General features: G+C 46.5%; 2 protein-coding genes across 2 annotated transcripts in view; both read left to right on the forward strand.

The window, feature by feature from the left end:
• Positions 1 to 19,945, forward strand: part of PYGM (glycogen phosphorylase, muscle associated) — a 234,100-nt gene that overhangs the window by 120,865 nt on the left and 93,290 nt on the right. The gene's annotated exons all lie outside the window — the stretch shown is intronic.
• The window catches only part of NRXN2 (neurexin 2), a 468,353-nt gene continuing 460,843 nt past the window's right edge, over positions 12,436 to 19,945 (forward strand). Inside the window, exon 1 of the mRNA XM_060252607.1 lies at positions 12,436 to 12,559. The gene's annotated coding sequence lies outside the window, so the exon portion shown is untranslated. The remainder of the gene's footprint in view (positions 12,560 to 19,945) is intronic.

Genomic DNA, 19,945 nt, shown 5'->3' on the forward strand with positions numbered 1-19,945 from the left:
GATCCTGAAAGGTTAAATGGATATAAACTAGGGGGCCCAATGTTAAAACCAACATAGGACATAAAGATTACAAATTATCAAAAATACATGGATTTATAATAAATTAGTTTAAAAGTAATTATAGGCCTAATTATAGACTCAATAAGAATTACAAATCATACAGTATTCACAATTAGGATGTTATGCAGCACTAAAACAGACACATTTCTGTCTACTGGCCTTCTTTAGTGGTGAAGCATAAATGGGGCACATAGGCTCAATTATTGCAATACTAATATTAATCAATATAGGACCAAGTGAAAATTATGTTTTGATAAATATGGGACTCAATGAAAGGATGACACTATAGGCTTCGCTATAGGCCTTGTGTCCAAATCAGATACATATAACAAAAATGGAATTTCAATTGTGCACCCTCCTGTTTTGGTCCAGGAGATTTAATTACAAAAGCAAATATGGAGTCAGCATAATAAATAGTGTTTCATGCAAAGTGACAGATGAGAGAAAGTTTGGTGTAGTGGTTAAGTGCATGGACTCTTATCTGGGAAAACCAGGTTTGATTCCCCACTCCTCTGCTTGCATCTGCTGGAATGGCCTTGGGTTAGCCCTAGCTCTCACAGAGCTGTCCTTGAAAGGGCAGCTGCTGTGAGAGCCCTCTCAACCCCATCTACCTCACAGAGTGTCTGTTGTGGGGGCAGAAGGTAAAGGAGATTGTGACTGCTCTGAGACTCTGAGATTCAGAGTATAGGGTGGGATATAAATCCAATATCATCATCATCTTCTGCTGTTGCTACTCTGACTGGCAACAACTTTCCAGAATTGTTCATATCACCTACTCCTGGGGTTGCCAACTTTGGCTTCGAAAATTACTGGAGGTGTGTGTGTGTGTTGGGGGGGGGTGAAACCTAAGAGGGACCTCAGCTGGATATAATGCCAGGAGCCACCCTCCAAAGCAGCCATTTTCTCCAGGGGAATTGACATCTGCAGTTGTAATTCTGGGAGATCACCAGGCCCCATGTGGAGGCTGGCAACATTACCTACTACCGGATGGCAGAGATGGAAAATAGGACTTTCTTGCATGCCGAACAGATACTCTGCCCCTGAGCTGTAGCCCTGTCTCATCCTTCTGAGCTTTTCCATGTGAGTTCTTTAGTTTTTACAAGTCTGGCTCTCCTTCGCCAGCATGTTTGGAACACTTTGCAGTAGCTGGAATAGTTTTTGCAGACTTCTTTGTAAATGCAGTCATCCATGCCCTCTCTAATCTGGACAACCATAGTAATAAAAGCAACTCAGACCTCCCTGGGTAAGAATTTTTTGTTGTTGAATGAGATTCAATGGGTGTATACCCAAGGATGTGGACAGGATCTGTGTATGCCCCAATATGTCCGCTTGACCCTCTTCCATCACAGACAGAATTAAAAAGTCAAGAGAAGTTAATGGCCATCGTGTTGAGTGTAATGAATTCCTTGTTGAGGGCATTCTTCTGTGTAGCCGAGAGATGCTGTAGGAATACCATGCCTGGGTTCCCATGAATGAATGAATTATAGGCCTGTTCCCACAGATGCTGGGGTGATGGCATTGCACCACAAAATCTTCTACTGAAATTGGCCCCCAAAACACTCCCTCCCAATGGAATGTGTAGGAGGGTTTTTTTTTTTTTCCAGAGGAGGTGCTGTCAAGGTTCTGCATCTGTGGACTCAGCTACCCACCAAGAAGAGGCAGCTTTGAACTTATTAAGCTGTTTTATGTTGAACCAATCCCTGATCTGGATAGCCTAGGCTAGGATCTCATCAGATCATGGAACTTAAGCAGAGCCAGCCCTGGCAAGTATTTGGATGGGACGCAAGGGTGGGATTCTAGCAGGAGCTCCTTTGCATATTAGGCCACACAGCCCTGATGTAGCCAATCCTCCAGGAGCTTACAAAAAAGAGCCTTGTAAGCTCTTGGAGGATTGGCTACATCAGGGGTGTGTGGCCTAATATACAAAGGAGTTCCTGTTAGAATTCCACCCCTGGATGGGAGACCTCCAAGGAAGTCCAGAGTCGTGACACCAAGGCAGGCAATGGCAAATCACCTCTGAATGTGTTGCCTTGAAAACCCTATGGAGTCACCATAAATCAGTGAGTGATTTGATTGGGGAGGGGGAGAGAACTAAACCTTTGAGCCATCAAAGCCAGTATTGTCTACTCAGACTGGCAGCTGCTCTCCAGGGTCTCAGATACACATCTTTCAAATCACTGGGTCCTTTGAACTGGAGATGCAGGGGTGGGATTGAACCTGGGACTTTGTACACACTAATCAGGTGCTCTGCCACTAAGCCATGGCCCTTCCCCACTGTGTGGTTAACCATGCAAGTTAAGGAAGCAATAAAAAGTAAAGCGGCTTCTTTTTAAAAGTGAAAGGTCTGCCCCCAATGAATTGAACAGAAGGGACCACAAGCTCTGGCAAGAGAAATGCATGCCAATCATTAGGGATGCAAAAAGAGATTCTGAGGAGCAGGTTACTAAAAGTATCAAGACAAACTATAAAAAATTTAAAAGTATATCCAGAGCAGGAAACTGGCTAGAGAAGCAATGGGGTCTTTGGGTGATAAAGGGATTGCTAAAGGAAGATGGGGAGATGGCAAATAAGCTCAATAACTTCTTTGCTTCTATGTTCACTGTGGAAAGTGTGGGGCATGTACCTACATCAGAGCTCCTGTTTTCAGGATGGGAGTCTGAAGAACTGAGCCAAATTGGGAGTAACCAGAGATGAAGTTCTAGACCTATTTGGGGAAATTAAAAAACAACATGTCTCCAGGTCCTGATGGCACCAGATTCAGTCATTTTACCAGAAGACTGTAGCAAATGTGACATCAATTTTTAAAAAGAGATCCAGAAGGGAACTAGCAGGAATTTTTTGAGCAGGAATGTATAGAAATACAGTTCCAGCTGGCTTAGCATCAGAGGGTGTAGTCTAATATGCAAATAAGTTCCTGCTGTTTTTTTTTTTTTGTAGAACCAGGGAATTGCACACCAGTCAGCCTGTCATGATCATAGGCCTACAGGATCCAGGGAAGCCTGTATTGGAGTAGTAACTCAGCCTACATTTCCCAGAATCCCTTCTCTCCCTCTGATGGGCAGAAGATTAGGAGGGAAAACTTGCACAGTGGAGACCAGACGGTTGGAACCTGGAAGGAAGGAAATAAAAGGCCCAGCTAGAGAGGAAAGTGTTTTCACTCTGGAGAGGCTGCAGTCAGGAGAGTTATCTCAGGAAAAGCTGAGCTGAGAAGAGGCTACAGCAGGAGGGTTCCCTCATCCAAACAGGGGTAAGTCAGTTGGAATCAGAAGGAAGGGAACATCAGGGCTTTTATTTTCTTCGCACCACCTTTACTGTTTCCTTGTTCACTGTTGAACTAAATAATTAAAACCTACTTGTTTGTTCTTGAGCACTTATAATAAAATTATTGTTGTTATACTGCATGGATCCTCGTGTCTCTTTTGTCATGGATAAAAGATGTTTTTTTAAGAAGGAAGACAGGGGTTGGGTGGGTGCTCAGGGCCTTTCCAAACTGACCCGTACCAGAGTTGTGGCAGCCAGTAGAGGACCTCCCTGGTCCCCTGTTTGTAACACAGCCTAATATCTCTCCCATGCAAATTAGTAGAAAGTAATCAAGGCAGACTTGTTAGGCACACGGAGGATCAAAGCCTGCTGAGGGATGACCAGCATGGCTTCTGTAAAGGGAAGTCAGACAGGACTAGCCTTTTGGAGTTCTTTGAGAAAATGAACAAGCATGTAGAGACAATGGTGACCCAGTAGACATTATATAATTGGACTTTCAAAAGGCTTCTGATGAGGTACCTCACCAAAGACTCTTGAGTAAATTTAGAGGATGGTCTCTCTTATGTATTAAAAACTGGTTAAATGGTTAATATTATTGTATTCATAAATTATCTGGAACTAGGAGTGAATAGCGTAATAGCCAAATTTGCAGATGACACCAAATTATTCAAGATGGTGAAAACCAAGACTGAGCTTCAAGAGGACCTCCATAACCTGGTTAGTGGGCAACAATCTGGCAAATGAAGTTCAGTGTTGTAAGTGGGACCAAACTGCACATTGGGACCAAAAATCCCAACTTCAAGTATCGGCTAATGGGGTCTGAACTTGTTGATACTGAGAGGGAAAAAGATCTGGGGTCGTAGTGTCAACCCAGTGTGCTGCACTGGGGATTAAGAATAAAACGGTGGATATTGTAGTGCCTCGTATAGATCTGTGGTGTGGCCTCATTCGGAATACCATGTACAGTTCTGGTCACTGTATCTCCAAAAGGACACTGAAGAACTGAAAGAAGTACAGAGGGGGACAAACAAGACAATTAAGAGGTTAGAGCACCTTCCCTATGAGGAAAGGCTGAAGAGTCTGGGATTTTTCCATTTAGAAAAGTGACTAAAGGGGGACCTGATAGAGGTTTATAAAATTATGCATGGGGTGGATAGAGCTGACCAAGAGAAAATTTTCTTCCTCTCCAAAATGTTAGAACTCCAGGGCACCTGATGAAGCTGATGGCCAGGAAATTCAGGATGGGCAAAAGGAATTACTGCTTTACATAGAGAGTTATTAAAGTGTGGAATTTGCTGCCAGAGGATGTAGTGATGGCCACAAGAATAAACAGCTTAAAAATGGGTTACATTTGTGAGGGATAAGTCAATCAATGGCCACTAGCCCCAGTGACTGAGGGGAACCTTCACATTCAGAGGCACTGGACCTCTGAATCCCAGAGCCAGGAGGCAACATCAGGGGAAGGCCTTGGCTGAGACTCCCGGGTGATATGGATTTTCTCAGCTCATTTCAGTCCAGTGCTTTGATGGGGATCTAGACCGAGGCTGCCTGGGTGGCTCTGGATGCTGAACCTCCCTGAAGGAGCAACAGAGGGTCATGACCCTGTTTATTTAGTGCTCCCCACCACAGTATTTTTCTTAGTGAGCTGTGGGCGTTGGGAGCAGGGGCTTTGTAATACTCTGCATTCCTTACAGGATAGTTTCAGAAGGTCTTCTTCCCAGTGGGAGCTCCCCTGTGGAATCCTACGGGGATCTGTTCTGTCCCCTGTGCTTTCTAATATCCACATGAAACCTCTGGGAATGTTTAGAAGTGGGTTGTCAAAAGAAGAGCCTTGCTGCCTGGAGGAGTCTGTCTGGTCCGCCATCTTGCTTCCTGCAGTTGTGAGCCAGATATCTGCAACCAGGTCAGAAGAGGCAGTAGCTCTCTCTGATTCACTTTAGTTTCTTATCTGCCAATGGTGGCCATCTCTGGTTCTCCCTTTTATCTGAGCCAGTGTGACGTAGAGGCTAGAGTGCTGGATTAGGATCTGAGAGACCCAGATTCGAACTCTGTCATGCCTTGGAAACTTGCTGGGTGACCTTGGACCAGTCACACACTCTCAGCTTGATCTACCTCATGAAGACAGTACAATTGTAAGCAAGTCTACTCTGGATTCTACTGGTCTACTCAGTGCAGGAAGTGTTCCTAGGATTGAGCTGAGGTTTGTTGTGAAGATAAAATGGAAGAGGGGAGAAGGCTGTCGCATGCCATTTGCATCTCCATTGGAGAGAAAAGCAGAGGTCTAAACACATAAATTAGGTATAACTGGTTTGGTGTGGTGGTGGTTAGGAACACACTCTAATCTGGAAAACTAGGTTTGATTCTTCACTCCTCCACATGTGGCTGCCGGGTGATCTTGGATCAGTCACAGTTCTCTCAGAGCTGTTCTCTCAAGAGCGGTTCTCAAAAGAGCTCTCTCAGCCCCACCTACCAGGAGAGGAAAGGAAGGAAATTGTGGGAAATTGAGGTGTGGGGAAGGATTTGAGCCTCTTTGGGTCCCTTTTGAAGAAGAAGGCAGGGTATAAATGAAGTACATAAACCTTCAAAAGCACTTTCATCCATACAGGACCTCCCTGTTCATTGAAGTCCCCCAGCAAAGCCTTGTTGTGGGTTCCAGCCATTCTCTTCCATTGCTTCTTGGAGGTCTCACCTGGGAACTCCCTGTAATTAAATATCCATCAGGTGTGAGCACTTGGACTGTTCAGCTTGGCAGTGAAAATCTTTCTGTCTAGGCAAATTTGTGATTCCAAGCTATTTTAGAAGACTCTGAATCATAGATCTTATTTCTGTTGCTCCTTACACTGGATTATTGGATAAGTAGTGTGCATATTTGCTTACACTTCTTTGATCATTTAAAAGCATAAGAGAAGCCATGTTGGATCAGGCCAGTGGCTACACCGTGGCCAACACCCAGGTGCTATCTGGAGACCCATCAGTGGACTTCATTGTGCTTTGCTTTGAAAACTGCTGGATGAAAAGCAGATGGCATGTGTGTCTTTCTGGTGTGAAAATGCTGGAACTCTGGAATACGGTGTGCCTCTCTAGTGTAACTTGATCATCCCCTTGCAAAGGAAGCGAAATAGATAAACAGGAGGCTTGTGGTTCTTAAACAGCTAACAAATATTTATCCCAGCATACATTTTCATGGACTTTGAGCCTGGTCAAGGAAAGCTGATGCTAGAATAAAAAACCTGTTAAGTCTTTAAGGGGCTACAACACTCCAGTTTAGTTTTGCTGCAGCAGATGACCACATTATTATATGAAAATGCAGATGATACTTTCCATTCCTGGAGTTGAATACTATTATTTACTTCCACCAAGTTTTCCACCTACATAGGAAGAAGACAAAGAGTTGTGTTTTTATATCCCGCTTTTCTCTCCCTGAAGGAGTCTCAGAGCACCTTACAGTCACCTTCCCTTTCTCTCCCCACAACAGGCACTTTGTGAAGTCAGAGGGGCTGAAAGTCTGAGAGAATATGTGACTGGCCCAAGGTCACCCAGTAGACTTCATGTGGAGGAGAGAGGAACCAAACCTGATCATCCAGATTAGAGTCTTGCCAGCCTCAACCACTATACCAAACTGGCTTTCTAGGGAGAGGGGAGGGGGCAATATCTCAGTGGCAGAGCATCTGCTTTGCCTGCAGAAGTTCCCAGTTTCAATCCCTGGCATCTCCAATTAAAAGCAACCAGGTGGTTGGTGATTTGAAAGACCTCTGCCTAAGTCTCTGGAGAGCTGAGTAGACAATACTAAGCCTTGCGGACTAACGGTTTGATTCACTATAAGGCAACTTCATGTGTTCAATAAGACAGAATATTGTAGGGAATGGTTTTGGCTCAGCGGCAGTGCAAGGAGGTCCCAAGTTTGATCCATGGAATCTCTGAGTAAAGAATCTAGTAGTAGGTAATTAACACCCCCCCCCCCCCATCTGAGACTCTGGAGAGTCTAAGTGGACAGTATTCACTGTGATGGACCAATGGTCTGATTCAACATAAGGTAGTTTCATGGGTGTTCATGGGTGACTTACTTCAACAAAGGCTTTTCTCCATCAGAAGATACCTTGCTCCAGCAGGAAGTCATTAATCACTGGAGGAAGTATTTTTTCCTTGAAAGAAGATTGCAACAGAAGAGAATCCGAGGATCCACCTTAGCTGCAAGTGGTCATAGCTTACAGCTCCTGGTGTTTCCATATCATAGTGTTCACAGGGGGGACTGACTGGCCAGTTGAACTTTTCGGAAAGCTCATTTTCACGTATAGCCAAAAATCTTGCTCAGGTTTAAGATGCTCCCATGAAGAAATAAAATTCTTGCAGGTTCTTGAGAGACTCATAACAGCAAGGGGCTGGGCTCAGGAGAAGCTTCCCTAGAATTGCTAATTGAGCAGTGACTCCCGCTGGGCCGAAGGCAGAGTTGGAGAAACATATAAAGTTCCAGAATTGTCTTGGTATTTATGTCCTTGGCTAATCTTGGTTGTGTCCTGCATGATTCCTGATTGTTTTTATCCCTGTTTGCATAAACCAGCGCATTTCTACTCATCCCATATTTTTGGGGGGGCCTTTGGGGACTGCTGCAAATTGAAGCAGGAATTTGAGTGATGTGGAATTGCATCCTTCCCTCCCACATCAGACTTTCCTTGCAGGAAACAGCTTGGCTCACTGACTTGAGTTAGCTGGAACTCTGCAGGACCTCTCATGTGTGGCATGGTTGTGCTTTGGTGGCAATGAGGATTTGAAGGTGCCTTGCCCCACCCTTTGGAGCAGGAGGCTCAGGCGGAGCCTTAACCTAAATCATCCAGAATCTGCTAAAAGTTTTTCATTTGCAAGTCACGGGCTGGCAGAGATTCTCAGGTGGAAAGCTACTTCTTAAGGCACATTTAAAAGCCCTCGACTACCACACGCCAGTCCCACACCCATGTTTGCAGACTCTGTTGTCCTTTCCCTCTCCCTCCTTTTGCAACCCTCCTTCTTCTCTCTCCCCCCACCACACCTCTCCCTTTCCAATCATCTCCTGCCACTGTCAGCTGTTGGCTGGGCTCCCAGGGATCAATATTGCATTAGCGCTCCACACAGCGTTCATGCAAATGACAAGCAAGCCGGTCTGTCTGTCCGGGCAGACGGCACATTGCAGTGTGATTTTTTGGGGAAGGCAGGGGCATGCTGGCAGTGAAGAAAGGAAAGAGCGTGGTTGGAGAGGGTGCCTGTAATAGATGAAAAATCTTGGCACTGACAGGATGGAAGGAATCTCTAGGAAGCACTGTTGCAACTTTACATGTCTAACAACGTTCCTCCAATGTGCTAGGCACTGCCTAAAGTAGGCAGGCAGAAAAGCGATGGAAGGGTGGGGCTGTGTTAGGGGCTTGCAGCCATGGCAGAGATATTCTTTTTATTTGCTTCATTAGTAGCCCTCCTTTCTCCCTGAGACTTGTGATTTTGAGGGCTCCCTAGTTGCCTGAAAGTCATGCCCTCCTGATTAGACTTGTCCATCATTCTGTAGGGTTTGCCTCTGTAGGGTCTGACTGCGTGGGGGAAATGTAGCCTACCTGTTCTTTGCAGTTCCTTCTTCCTTGTCTCTCAAAAAAGACCTACAAAAATGACCAGTTCACAAAAGTGTCCACTAGCCTGTCTGCCCACTGTAATCTGGGTCAGTCATTTGTGACCAGTAGTAAGCTGAAACTGAGAAAAAAAAAATTCAGCCTGGACCAACTGTTCTCACTATGCTGAAGTTTCCATGCCTGGTTACTTGGAGGCTACTGTTGCTCACCCCAGGAGACCAGGTACATGGCTTTTGATAACATAAGATTCCAGTGAGAATAAGGCAACAGAAAATTAACTGCTGGTGGGAAGATCAATACTTTGGGATTCTTAGTCCTGACTGAATAGCCCAGGCAAGCCTGTTTTTGTCAGATCTCTGAAGCTAAGCAGGGTCAACTCTGGCAAACACTTGGATGGGATCATTTAAGAACATAAGAGAAGCCATGTTGGATCGGGCCAACACCCATGTGCCATCTGGAAGCCTACTGCCGGGCTTCATTGTGCTTTGCTTTGAAATCTGTTGGTATCCTTGGAATACCAGAGCCGTAGGCAGACTTTATTCAGCCACCTTTCAGAATATCCTTCATGCCTCCAGTAGGGGTCAGTCACCAGAGGTTGTCATGACTTCCAGGTGCACACACACACTCACATGCACACACATGCATATCAAAATAACACCCCATAAGAACATAAGAGAAGCCATGTTGGATCAGGCCAACGGCCTATCAAGTCCAACACTCTGTGTCACACAGTGGCAAAAAATTTTATATACACACATACACTGTGGCTAATAGCCACTAATGGACCTGTGCTCCATATTTTTATCTAAACCCCTCTTGAAGGTGGCTATACTTGTGGCCGCCACCACCTCCTGTGGCAGTGAATTCCACATGTTAATCACCCTTTGGGTGAAGAAGTACTACCTTTTATCCGTTTTAACCTTTCTGCTCAGCAATTTCATCGAATGCCCACGAGTTCTTGTATTGTGAGAAAGGGAGAAAAGTACTTCTTTCTCTACTTTCTCCATCCCATGCATTATCTTGTAAACCTCTATCATGTCACCCCGCAGTCGACCCCCCCAACTTTGGGATTCCTGGAGGACATTTTGGAATCAGGAACATTTTGTAGAGAGATTTAAAGGAAGAAAGAGGATTTTGCCCGATACTTGGAGTCAGGTGGTCATTTCATATTTATTTTAAAAATTATATCCCATTTCATTGATTTGTTTGAAGTGGATTATAGATTTCAACTGATTAAAATACTATAGCAACCACAAATACAGTACCATCTAAAATGGGTGTCAAATGTCCTGCCCATGGGTCAGAACTGTCTCACCCTGTGCTTTAATCAGGACTTCAGGGCTCTTTTCTCCTTCTCTTCCCCCTCCTGCCCTCCCCCTTGGAAGCTCTGAGGCTGCGGAAGTTCCCTGCTCTTTCTGCCTTGTTTTTGCGGCTGCAGAAGGAAGCAAAGCTGCAAGGAAAACATGGAATGAATTTTCCATTAAAGTCTCTGTGCCCAGATAGATAGGACCCAGAGACTTTAATGGAAAATCCATTCCACATTTTCCTTGCAACTTTGTCTGTGCTGCAATGTGTTTCAGTGGAGTGGTTACCAGTTTCACTTTCAGTGTTTCTATAGCCAGCTGAAGCTCATGCTTCCTGTAGTTGTGTCCTTGCAAATAAAGGGTTGGTGCTTTGAGCCATCTTGTCTCTGGTGAATGGACCTCACCTAGTGAGCACTCTAAACTGTGAACCTACAGCCAAAGGGGGATATTAAATTGGAGAGCCACTGCCAATCTGAGTAGAGTCAGAGCATTTTATATTTTTAGTTTCTGCTGTGAACCTTGTGATTTTTCTTGATGTTTTATTTTAAAGATTGCATTGCCAAATCCCACTATTCCTCCACCTTTCATGTTTTCCCAGGCTCAGAGCAGTTTATATTTTTAGTTTCTGCTATGCCCCTTGTGCTTTTTCTTGATATTTTATTTTAAAAATCGCATTGCCAAATCCTGCTATTCCCCCACCTTTCCATTTTAAACAAAATATTGCAAGGGTTTTAAGCATGTTTGTATTTTAAGTTAAAAATAATATCTTTAATTGTGTTTTTCTGTATCCTTTATAAAGTTTATATCTCTGCTACCTCACATTACGTTTTATGGCACACATGGTCCAGCCCCACAAAATCCCATTTGTGTCAGATCCGTCCCTCCTCACAAATGAGCTTGAAAGGCTTTTTTGGTAGAAAAAGCCCAGCAGTAATTCATTTGCATATTAGACCCCCTGACATTACCATTGTTTTACACAGGGCTTTTCGTAGAAAAAGTCCAGCAGGAACTCATTTGCATATAGGGCCACACCTCTGATGCCAAGCCAGCTGGAACTGCATTCCCATGCATTCCTGCTCAAAAAAGGCCCTGAGTTCAACACCCCTGATTTAAAATATTAGATTAAACAATTCCTCTCTGCCATAGATATATCAGTTGTCCAGGTGAGCACAACTCCAGACACAACAATCTGAAACATTAGTGCATAAGCAGTCTAGAGAAAGAACAGTCTGTATGCAATTTATGAAATATTAGCAAGATACTGAGAAAAATACACTGTGTATGTATTCAGAGGCACTTTGTGTCAATGTTTTTATGTTCTGTGTCCAGGGCTGCAGCCCTTGTACTGCAAATGGGATTCAGGGATTCTTGAGCACTTGGTTCAGGATAAGCCCTACAAATGCCCCATGTTATATCTGTGTAGGTTTTTCAGTGGCTGTTTCCCGTTCTCAGCTTGTGGAGGGCTGGGAAACTGGACTAGGAACTAAGCAAACAATATAAGCCACCTCTGTGATTATCCCTTGCCCTTTGGGGCATCTGGCGGTGGAGGAAGTGGGGTGGAGCTGTGGGTGGAGGAAGTGGGCTTTAATTTATGCCAGGGATCAACCCTGGCCCCAAGGACAGGGAGCACAAACCAAACCAGAATGCCTCTGAGCATATGCAGAGTGTCTTAGCATGGGCTGCACAGCTGAGATTCCGCACAAAGGCTCCAGGGCGAAAGGGTGTGTGTGTCCTTCTTAACTTCCAGGCAGACCTGAGCTCCCTTCTCTTTTTTAGAAGCCAGGCTGTGGGGGAGAAGGAGAACCCAGGTGTTTGAGGGGCGAATAGCCTCAGACCAGGAGCTGGTGCATTCATTGGTCACTTTCTTCTCCCCCCCCCCCCACCGTGGAGAGGCGGAGCTGGAGCGGAGAGGTGGGGAAGCTTAATTGCCAGGCTCCCAGGAGGGTGCAGGAGACCTCCGTCCCCGGCCTGCCTCCACTCCGAGCGGGCTCCAGTCCCCGGCTTGGCTGGGAAGAGAGGGACGGAAGGCAGGCAGGAAGGAGGGGCTGAGCCGGGGCGGCGCTTGGCGGCGGAGTTGCTGCTGCTGCTGCTCTGCCGCTGCCTGGGTCGACTCGGCACTCGGGTTTGCAGGCGGATTGCAGGACCCACCACATCCTCCTCCTCCTCCATCACCATCCCCATCCCAGGCAGCCTCCAGCATCAGGACCGGCATCAGCATCCTTGCCCGAGAGGAGGAGGAGGAGGAGGAGGAGGACCAGCCCCGCCGCCCTCTCCATTGTCTTCAGCATCCTCCAGCAGCCGCTGCCTGGAGCCATCCGACCCCTCCCGTCTCCTGCCTCCGAGCAGGTACCCAGAGGCTGCGCCCTTGCGGAGAGGGGGAGGGGGTGGGGACGGGGTGGGGTTCCCTCGCATCCCATGGCACGGGGATGGGGGCAGTGAGAGGAAGAAGGCTCCGCTTTGCCACGTCTGGGGTGTGGGCTGCTGCCAAGGAGGCATCCATGATTCCCCCCCCCCTCCTGCCGCTGTTGGTTAGCAAGATTGTGGGAGTGGGGAGAGGGAGGGGGGACTGCGGTAGCAGCTCCGGGTTTGGTTTCTGTATTGCTCTTGGGGGGGAGAGATGATGAAAGGGGGAGGGGTGGGGTGGGTGGGGGCTTCGTGCAACCCTTGGGGGGGTGAGATCAGCGCTGAGGACATTTTGGCGGCAGGGAGGAGGAGGAGGGAGGAGGTGGTGGCTGGTAGTTGGGGGGTGTCCTTTGCTTTCTCCAATATTTATTTGTTTCCATCCACGCTGCTGTATCCGGAGATAAGGGGTGTTTGTCAGTCACGCCTTATCTCCCAAGGTTGAGGTTATCTTTCCTTTTTTGGACCTCATCCTCTCCAAATGCATTGTGTCTCTTTCCCGGTTTTCTCTTTTTTTTTGCACATTCCATTCAACCTCCTTCCCACCTCCAGATATTCTGGGTTTTAATCCACCCCACCACCCCCCACTCCATTGGTGCAAAATCAAATCTAAAATACCCAGTTGCCTGGGGGTTGGCTGGCACGGGCGGCATCCCTCTCCCCCCCCCCTTCTTCCTCCCACTGAAACTCCTAATTCTGAGACGGGTGGGGAGAATATTCTCAGATTTATTCAATGGCAGCCTCGGCAACCGCTCTGCAACGCCAACCGCCTCGGAGCTCTCCTTCATTATTTACTATGAGGCAGCCAGCTTATCCCGAGATGCCTCCCCGGATAGCCTTGGGGGTGGCAAAAGTACGCCGCTTTATGATTTCATAGCTAGCCCCCCCTCCCCCCTTGAGCCAGATGTGGTCATCTTTTTTTAAAAAATCCCGGGAGGGGGCAGCTGTTCTCCCCCCCTCTCCACCCCCGTACGCGCTTGCCTGCAGGGTGACAGACCTTCTGGCTTTGCGATCTGACACTGTACTGGGTGTGTGTATGTGTGTGTGTGAGATAGAAAGAGACAGACAGAGGAAAGAGCATTGCCGTACAAGTGTGTGTATGTTATGTGTGTGTGTGGGGGGTGCGAGGTTCTAAAAATGAAACGAGTGAGAGAGAAAAAAAAAACCTGTACGGCTGTTGGCACTTAGATTTCAGCTCGTAAATATCGGCGCTTCCTTGTTTGGAGAGACGTAGTTGCATATGGAATATTTCCCCCCCCCCCATCTCTCTCTTTTCTCTTTACGCCCCCCCCCCCCCTTACTGATCCCACAACCTTTAGCTGTGTCCCGAGAGATTTGGCAGCAGTGGATTCTCTGGTGTGTGTGTGTGTGTGGATGGGGGTTTGTTCTGGTGGACCTGGAGATGAGAAGCAATGCTGGTGGCTGCGGGTGGTGTCAGAGGATGAGGTGTGGAGACAAGCCCCCCCACCCCAAAACACAGGAACAGCTCCTGGTAAAACAGGCATTTCCCAAGCTTTTTGTCATGCAGTGAGATGGTTTCCCAGTTCCTTAGAAATGGGGATAAGGGGGAGAAGACCCCTTTGCAAGAACTGGAGGTGCCTCTTGCCCCCAGGGAAATAGGACTGTGGGAGGCGGGTAGCAGTGGCTGTCCTGTCTTGAGTCTTCCAGCATTGGAGAGCTAGCTGGGAGTTTTGTTTCCTTGCGTGTTGCAGGCGCTAATATTATTAATTTGCTGCTGTGGCTCTCTCAAGCCCAGCCTCTCACCTCACTTGTCTGTGGCTCCCCATGACCACCCCACCGTCACCACCACATCAAATGCTGTCACAGCATCAGCAGCTGCATCATGTCTGTCTGAAGGGGGGAAATTTGTTTAGAAGATAAATCAACAAGAGTGTCATTGCGCCCCATGATATAGATATATAAAATTATTATTTTTGACGAGAGGTTTGCTTTATGCACAAAAGGCCCTTTCCTTAGGATGAAAATAAGAAAAGAAATCCCCCGTTCTCCCTTCTTGCACATAAATAAAAAACCGCTAGATGATTCTCTCGCTGGGAACAATCGGCTCCTTCCAAAAGGGAAAGCCATCACTTTCGATGGTGCTAATTGATTTTTATGAAGAAGCCAAAGGAATATTTGCGAGTCCAAGACAAATCCTTGGCTTGCAGTGGATCGGGTGACAGGAAGGGAAGGGAGACAGTGTTGGTGGGAGAAAAGAGCATGACAAATATGTTTTCGAGGGAAGCACAGGGAAGAACAATGCCAGCGGCAGGTACTCGTAGGCTGCTCAGGTGTGGGGCCTCCCCCCTCCCACTCCGGAACACACCTGCTGCAGCCTTGGCCTGGTTGCCCCAGGGACAGTAGCAGAGGCAGGAGCCCAAGGGGCCGTTCCAAGCCTGATGGACCGCACCTTTGGGACGTGGCCCTGTGAGTGGCCACAGAGACTCTGTCATTGGGTGCAGTATCTGGGCCCAGGGTGCAGTGGGAATGTGCAGAGGTGGAGGACACCACACCCAGTTTTCTTCCTGCATGTGGCAGTGAACCCGCTTTGTTCACGGGGGCGATTGCATTCCTGTCGCAGTTCTCAAAGCGACGCGGCCTGCTGGGACTGTCCATGCGAAAGGGACCTCTTGGCACCTGAGCAATGGGATGCTCAGATCAGTTGCTGATGCGATTCATCATGTTGGCTCTGCAATCCTGACCTTGCTCTTGCCGGCTGGCAGGTAAGGGGAAGAGCGACTTGCCTAAGGTCTCTTGTGGTACAGTCCTAAGCAAAGTTAAACACCTTTCTGAGTTCCATAGACTTCAGCAGATTTAGAATGGGGTAACTGGGTTTAGGGATTGCACTCTAGGTCTCTCGTCTTGCCCCCCAACAGCACACTATATCCCTCAGACATTTTTTAATGAGCTTGAATGTGGGGAGCCAACATTACTCCCGTTTCACAGAACTGGAGAACTGAGGCTGAGAAGGATGGAACAACTGAGCTAAGATTACATTATTATTCTGTAACACACTAATCACTTTATGAGGAGGATTATAACAGCAGTTATGGAGGGTAAAGGCAAGCAAGAGGAGAGAGTCCACATGTAGGTATTGGGTGGTAAACAGTGTGCCTTCTTGCATATAAGTGGTGTGAAGTCCATGATTTGTGTCACATGCACAAGGACAATGCTTTCTAATCAGTGATATGCTAAAGATGAACCAGAGCCTGATCTTTAAGGGTATTTGTGAATTTCTAGCATAGTGCAAGGGGTTGGACTAGATGACCCTGAAGGTCCCTTCCAAATCTATGATTCTATGATTTGGGATTTGCCCTGCAGAGCTTCTGGTTATAAGCCACAGCAGAGGCAGACTGCAATTGTCCTAAATATATAAATAATTCTTGCTAATTTGGTTCACCGTAAGCAATGCAAATATGCAGATTGATTCTGACTCAACAGGTCATTAAATATGTGTGCCCAAAAGGTGCCCTAAACTTTCTGATACTGGATGTGGGCGGGGTGATGGGAGCATGCATTCTGCCCTTCCTCATGGGCTGGAATTTCCTCAAGAATCAGGCTCACCTCATGATACAACTTATACAGCAGTTCTGGCATTTCTCCTATTATAAAAGAAATAACAACCATCATCCGAAAAGTTTTTGTTGTGGAAGGGCTGTGCTCACAGTGGGCTCTGGGGAGGAGGGGAGAAAGGGTGAGGAGCCAAGGAGGCTAGAAAGTTGAATTAGAAGTCAGGAGACTTGTGCTTGAATCCTACCTAGGTTTGTGAGGTTTCTTGAAATCTTAAAATGGGAACAGCAAGGACACACTTCCAAAACTATTGTGCATGATGGCTGGGTGTAAAATATCATCAAGTCGCAGTCAACTTATGGCAACCCCTGGAGGGTTTTCAAGGCAAGAGACATGCAGAGGTGGTTTGCCATTGCCTGCCTCAGCATAGTGACCCTGTACTTCCTTGGTGATTTCAACGTCCAAGTACTAACCAGGGCTGACCCTGCTTGGCTTCCCAGATCTGATGAGATTGGGCTAGTTTGAGTCATCCTGGGCCATCCAGGTCAGGGCATTGTATATTAGAGATTATAAAAGCACCACAAACAATATTAGCAGCAGTTACCTCTTCTCAGTGGTCAGGACTCTGGCCTTCAGGCAAGTCAGGTAGGATTCAGGGGGAAACACAGATCTAACCTGTCGTGGGCCCAATCCACAGGACAAATATCCTGTGCAACAAGCTCTATTGCAGCAAACAAGTGTGTAGCTCATTGCAACTGAGGGTTATGCAGGAGAATTTTCCCAAGGGCTATGTCCAGGGTTAATGAAAGAAGGGGAGATGGTGCATGGATTTCCTCCCTCAGGCACAGAGACATCTTGAACTAGCCCTGAATCCTTGCTCCGAATTTGCTTCGAGAGACAGGATAATTTTTTAAAAAAGAATTCCTTTTTCTTCACATATATCAACTTTTCCTCCTGATGAATAGTTTACAGAGCTTCCCCTTGGAGTAGTTCTCTCAAGGAGGCGTTATCACTTCAGATAAAACAGCAGTATAAACCTCTTGAGGATTTCTCCTTCTGTTGCGGTTCCTTATCATCCCCCTTATGATTTTCACATTGGAGTTCAACTTTCTTTAATTTGCTCCAGGTTTTTTTTTTTTAAATGGTGCCTGCGCATGTCTCTTTCCCTGTTGTCTCTTCTTCTTTCATGGCTCCCGCCCCCTTTTTTCTTCTTCTTTCCCTCCCCTCTAATTATAAAACAAAATCACTGCCGTAGCAAATGGGTACATCTGAGCGTTCCTCAGGGTGGAAAGAGCGCCTCGCCGCCACCCCTACCCTCCTGCCTGCTTCAGTCTCTTCAAGACGTGTCATTCTGTGGGTTCACCACTTCGTCCTCTTCTGGAGTGGGTTAAAGTGTTGGCCCAAATAAATTTTACATGAATAATTTCTCTCCCTGCAGCAAGAAAAATACACAAAATAAGCCCTTGGGTTGGCTATAAATTGAAGTGTGCATATGTGTGTGTGCAGGCATTTTTCTGGGCACCTGAAATGTGATTCGCGGCAGTTGTTTTTTGTTTGCTTGTTTGTTTGTCTGACACAAGCCTGGATTTGAACCTGATCTTGCAAACTGGTTTAAAAATCTTATCTTGTCATGAGAGAGACTTGCCAGGTGGTACTGAACTGCTGGGCTGGAGATTATCTTTCATTTGGAAGGGTGAAGTGTATATCTCCAGACTGAATACTGGATCAGGTTCAACGTTCTGATTTTAACCTTTAAGGCCCTAAGTGGTCTGGGCCCAGTGCATCTAAGGGGCTGATTCTTCTGGTATATCCCTCAAAGAGTATTCTGCTCAGGGGAGAAGAACTTTCTGGTGATCCCTCGCCCAAAAAATATCCAGCTGTCCTCAACCAGAGATAGGGCTTTTTCAGCGCTGGCCTGGTAGAACTCTCTGCTGAATGATAGTCATGCCCTGTGGGACCTAATGCACTTCCTCAGGGCTTGTAAGTCAGAGATGGTCTGCCAAATGTGTGCCTCATGTACCATTTGTAAATTGTTAGTTAAGTTGTTAAATTTACTTTAATTTTTTAAATTTTAACCCGACTGTGAATGCTGTTGGGAGTGTTGTTCCCTACCCTGAGCCGTGTGTATAGAGAAGAGAGGGCTATAAGTAGAAATAGATAGATAGATGATAGATAGATAGATAGATAGATAGATAGATAGATAGATAGATAGATAGATAGATAGATAGATAGATGGTATGTTGCTGTGTACACTGGGTAAAAGGGCCTTCCAAGTCCATTGACAGACTGATCCTCTTTATTCGTTTTATGTAGCACCTTTAATGTAAAAACAACTTTTAAAAAGAGCGCCTGTCCTCACATCCACCTTGGGAGGACATTTAGTATATCCCAGTGTTTATTCCCATTTTACTCGTAGGAGAACTGAGGCCAAGGCCTAGAGTTCTGAATGGCCCAAAACAATGTAATGAGATCATCAAGGCTGGTAGAAGCCTGTATTTGTCAGTATGATTACCTATCACTCCTCTCTTGGGTGGCTGCCATTTTGTTTTCTTGTGAGGCTCCTGTGCTCCATGACAGGCAGAAATTCAAACGGGATGCTTTCCTTATTCCTTCAAGTTCATCCAAGTTCAGTCAACCAGGATACTGTGGAGACAGAGCACTGGAGCTCAATAGAGAGGCTAAATCAGTTCAGATTCCCACCTCCTGTCTGGTTTTGGGGTGGGTTTGAGGTTCTGTTAAAGACAGCAGAATGGAAAAGAGAGAGGCAGAATGGGAGAGAGAGATGGGATTTACGTATGAACATACATATGAATATATGAAGCTGCCTTATACTGAATCAGACCCTTGGTCCATCAAAGTCAGTATTGTCTGCTCAGACTGACAGCAGCACTCCAGGGTCTCAAACTGAGGTTTTTCACACCTTCTTGCCTGAACCTTTTTAGTTGGAGATGCGGGGGATTGAACTTGAGATTGTCTGCTTACTAAGCAGATGCTCTACCACTGAGCCACCATCCCTGCCTTCAGACAGCATTACTGTTTTGTAGCTCCCTTTCATTCCAGGGGGCTTTGTACAGGAGGGCTTCCTGGTAGATTTTGGCCCACTTTAACCTCTGTGTGTGTGTGTATTTCGTCTATCCATACTTCCCCCCTTCCTTATCCAAACAGAAAGAGAATTCAAGGAGTCTTCCTCTAACAGGGGGGCTGACTCAGGGTTCAGATATTTCTGGAGATTTGGGAATAGAACCTGGGAAGGGTGGGATATCAACAAGGTATAATGTCACAGAATCCAGAAGTTGCCCTTGGGTCCACCCTCCAATCCAAGGCAACCATTTTCTCCAGGAGTACTGTTCTCTGGAGTCTGGAAATCAGTTCTGTTGTAATTCTGGGAGGTCTTCATTACCTGGCTGGTGGTTGGCAACGCTATCCCATGAGGAATTGTGCTCTGTTGAGGCTTTATTTGCCTGCAGGGTCTCCCACAAAGACTCTGAGCCACAGGACCAAGTAGTTGGAAGGCCCAGTTTTGTGACTCAGCAGCCCCCAGCTTGCGGGGAGTAGGGTAGTTGAATTCTGACTGGGTGCAGAGGCTGGGAGGGAGCGACTCAGCAGTCCTGACTATGGAATATTTTGAAAGTGACTGAAGGTTTTGTGAGCTGTTGTTTAACAGAGAGCCTCCAATGCTTTTTTTCCCCAGTACCTGGCTTAGCTCATTGATTTTGAGTGGCTTCTGGCACCTGCTCTCTGAATATGGTCTGGGTCCATGTGAGGACTGGCTCTTGCCTTGGGGCTTGGTTCTCTTCCAACCATGCACCAGACTCCTTGCCT

The sequence above is a fragment of the Heteronotia binoei genome, chromosome 1, assembly GCF_032191835.1.
Source record: "Heteronotia binoei isolate CCM8104 ecotype False Entrance Well chromosome 1, APGP_CSIRO_Hbin_v1, whole genome shotgun sequence".
In the NCBI taxonomy this organism is placed as follows: Eukaryota; Metazoa; Chordata; class Lepidosauria; order Squamata; family Gekkonidae; genus Heteronotia; species Heteronotia binoei.